Source organism: Merops nubicus, unplaced genomic scaffold (assembly GCF_000691845.1).
Source record: "Merops nubicus isolate BGI_N331 unplaced genomic scaffold, ASM69184v1 scaffold21647, whole genome shotgun sequence".
Lineage (NCBI taxonomy): Eukaryota > Metazoa > Chordata > Aves > Coraciiformes > Meropidae > Merops > Merops nubicus.
This window is the reverse complement of record NW_008621275.1, coordinates 11,982-15,916: the sequence shown is the minus strand read 5'-3', so window position 1 is coordinate 15,916 and position 3,935 is coordinate 11,982.

Here is a 3,935-nt window from a genome sequence, read left to right as displayed (position 1 = left end):
AGGAGAAATGTGCTCTGAGAGCAAGAAATACCAGCTTACCTTCAGCAGAGGGTAGTGTATTAATGTTAATTTTGAGCTGAATAAAACCGTTTTAAGTAAGGGCATTTCTGGCTGTACAAAATACTTCTTCTAGAAGAAAGTGAAGACAGAGGGTATGTACATATCCCTAAAATGCATCCTGCCATTTCCTTGGCTAATCAACAGTGTCTTTGCCAAGTACATTACAATTTCACAGTACAAGAGTACTGTGAGATCAATCAAACAATTGTCCAACAGATGCAGAACTTCAACGCTGTGTTTCAGATTTTCAGAAGTGAAAAAAAAATAGAGTCAACAGGTTTCTTGCCCATTACTAAAGAGTAACTTTTAGTTCCAGGCCCATCATCAAACTGTCTTCATGATCACTTCCTGGTATTGCTTTTTGAAAACCTTTTTGCACAGTACAATATTTTAAGAATGATCATGGCTTTTTTTTTTTCCTGAGACAGCTAAGCACTTGCTTTGACAGGAGGCAGTCTGAACAAAATACACTAGCAGTAATAAGGAGTCCTCTTCTAAGACATGATGGCCTCTAGCAAAACATTCTGCAGTGTTTAATAGAAGTTTCCAAACTCCCTCTTTACCTTCCACCTTTTTCCCACCTTACCAAATCTTCCGTAATTCAGTATCCATCTTTCTGCTTCATCTCTGTAGACTGAGGCCCTCTAAATTGTTTATGTTTTTAAACACTTTGGAACATATTTCAGTTGATTTGAAGTGAGAGAGGTTGCTTTTCTGTTGAAGTGGTTGGAGGAAATACAAACCTCCATCTTTCAGAAAAGGGAATTCTTTCAGTTTTGATCACAAATGCAATTATTTTTTTTCAAATATAATTTTCTTAAAGGAAGGAATTAACTGTTTTTTTTTCCCCAACTTTAAGAAAAATAAAAGACAACCCACTATTATTCCTTGTGGTGCAATTCTAATACAGAAACAAATGTAGACTGAGTTAAATACCCATGAATGGAGAGATTTGAATAATATTTCTACATAATTTTTGCACCTAATTGTTCTTTTGCAATCTCCATTAAAAAGTACACAAAATTCACTATAGACATTACCTAGTGCAGCTGTAGAGTATTTAGGTGTTAAGGATAGTTAAACTTACAGCGGAGAGAGGTGAAACTGAAGAGTCCTCCACTCTCTAGTTTATCTGGTACCTCTACACTGCAAAAAAAATGATATTACAGAGAAGATACCTGATCTGCAAACTTCAGTAACTCCATGATAAAGCTTTTTTTTCTCTGGTTTCCAAAGAAGAAACAAAAGCATTGAACCAGAACACCTGGTATGTTCCCCACACAAAAGATATCTAAATGAGAAGAAGCCAGGATACATAAAGTGACACTCTAATATCCATACTAGTTCATTAGAAATTAACCCCACAAGCAGGTCAAAAGTCCACGTACCATACTCCTGTAATATCAAATTTTTGGAGCCTCCTAAAAGGAAGAGAGGTGAGACAGGCTGCAGCAAATATGACTGATTCCCAGGCTGTCTGCATGTGTCTACCCCATGTTACCTACCTCCAGGACCCGTGGGACAACATAGCCTGTCCCTGGCGCCCCATCCCCTACCCAGTATTATAACGAGGCTCTCACCCCTTCCTCCACCTCTTGCTGCCTCCTGGAGATAGGTTGCTACATAAGAGTGAAAACAAGTAATTTGTCTGCAGTTAGAAAGTGAAGTACTTTTCAAAGCTTAAATACAGGTTTCCAAAGTCATCATGCATGTTCCTGTGACAATAATGGATTTTACCTGTTAGTCATTCCAGTCTGGGAACTGCTGAACAAACAATAAGGATTTAATCATCTGGAAGTAGATTTTGTGAGCAAAAACATAATATTGGTTTTTAATATACCTTTTTAGCTGTAAAAATATCTTGGCCAACTTTCCTTTGTTGTTCAATGAAGTGTGCTAAGTTGCCCAATTTGACAAGAAAACCTCCAAGACTCCTTTCTGCTGCATCCAGAGGAATTTGGTTGTTCATGTTCCATGAAAGGTATAAATCTTTAGGACATATTCTTGTATCACTTTTCAAGCCTAATATTTCTACAGCACAGAAAAACTTATAGGATCTCATACTTTCATAAAAGTATGCAAATGGTAAATCATGGACAAGAACACAGGTTATTTGGAATGAAAAGAGTTTTTTAGGGCCTACTTCTTTCTCAGTTCATTTGCTTCTAACTTGATAAACACCTTACACTGTAAATTTTTAGCTTCAACATTCTCTTTTTGTGACCATTTAAAGGCCAGAACTTTAGTTAGAAAGGTGTATGGATTAAAAAAAAAAAAAAAAAAAAAAAAAAAAAGGAGGAACAGAGTAGGAAGATTAGTTTGTGTGAGCATCATTCGTTTCCTCAGGTAAATCAAGTACCCTGAGGTCATCATGTAGAAGCAATGAGAAAGTGCTAGTCTTGTCCAGAAAGGATTCTCTTGAATATTTTCATTAACAAAGATAATTGCAATAGAGCAGCTAGTTTTCAAGTACCAGCCTGAATCTCACAGCTCTTCTCCACACAGCAGTGCAACTGAAAGGCTGTGAACACCTCTGACTGTTCAGGACTGATTTGGTACTCCCAAGATGAATGTAGAAGCATTGCATTTATCGACCTGATACCAAAAATATTTGACATATGTGATGTTATTAGCAATCAAGGATGTGAATGTTATGCAGAGGGCTGAATCTCTACAGAATTTCGACAAGAACAGTGTTGCCAGGTATAAGAGCAAATCGCATGATTTATACTAGTGTGTGTAAAGGATTTTTGGTCCAGTGGGACTAACCCAGACTGTGTTTCTGAGAAAATTTGCCCTGTAATGAAAATATCCACATTATTTGTGATTTTGTACAAAGAACGAAGTTACCAGGAAGATGTCTGGTGATCAGATCTGTTCGCAGTGAATAAAATGAGAGCATTCCTCCAAAATTCAGGAACACCAGAAGTGGGGTAGTAATATATAAAAATTAGGAAGAAAAAAGATGTGTTGAGTTTGTGCTTGGTGGGGCTTTGGTAGCAGGGGAGGGAGCTACTGGTGTGGCTCCTGTCAGAAGCTTCAAGAAGCTCCACCAGCTCCAAATCAGATTTGTCTCTGGCCAAGACTAAGCCAATCAGTGCCTGTGCAATAACATATTTAAGAGGAGAAAATCTGCTGGGCGAATTCCTTTGTTTTGGGAGTCCTTTTTTTTTTTGAGAGAGAGACCTTTTTTTTTTTGTTTTGTTTTGTTTTTTTTTTTGAGAGGACTCAGAAAAGGTAGATACAAGCATGCAAACATGGCCAGTGAGGATGGAGAGGGGGAGGCTTACTAGAGCAGCCATCCCCCTTTGGTCCTGCTGAGATCACAGGCCCTTAGAGATCAACGATGGAGAAAAATCCCATCTGCGGCCTGTGGAGGGTCCCACACTAGAGCAGGGGACTGATTCTGGAGAAGTCCATGATTCTGCAGGAAGCCCATGCTGCAGAGGTCTGGCACTAGGAGGGTTACAGCCAGCAGAAGAGACCCACAGTGGTAGGAGGAGTTCGTGGAAGACTGTCTCCTGTGAAAGGGACCCCACATTGCTGCAGGGGAGGACTTTGAAGAGTTTTCCCCTTGAGCAGAAAGTGGCAGAAACAACATGGAATGGATGGGGACTGACCACAGCCCTCATTCCCTGCCCCTCTGTGCCTCTGGATAGGTATGAAGTAGCAGAGCTGGACCCAGGAAAGGAGGTGGTGGAACGGCGTATTTAAGATTGGGTTGTATTTCCCACTGTGTTGTTATTGACACCCGAACCCTGGGATCTCTGCCACCCAACCTCTGCCGTTGGGTACCATCAGCAGACACAGGCTTCAATGTGAAGGATGCTGCAAATGGCGTTTATTGCGCAGCTGCAATTGCTTATATAGCACAA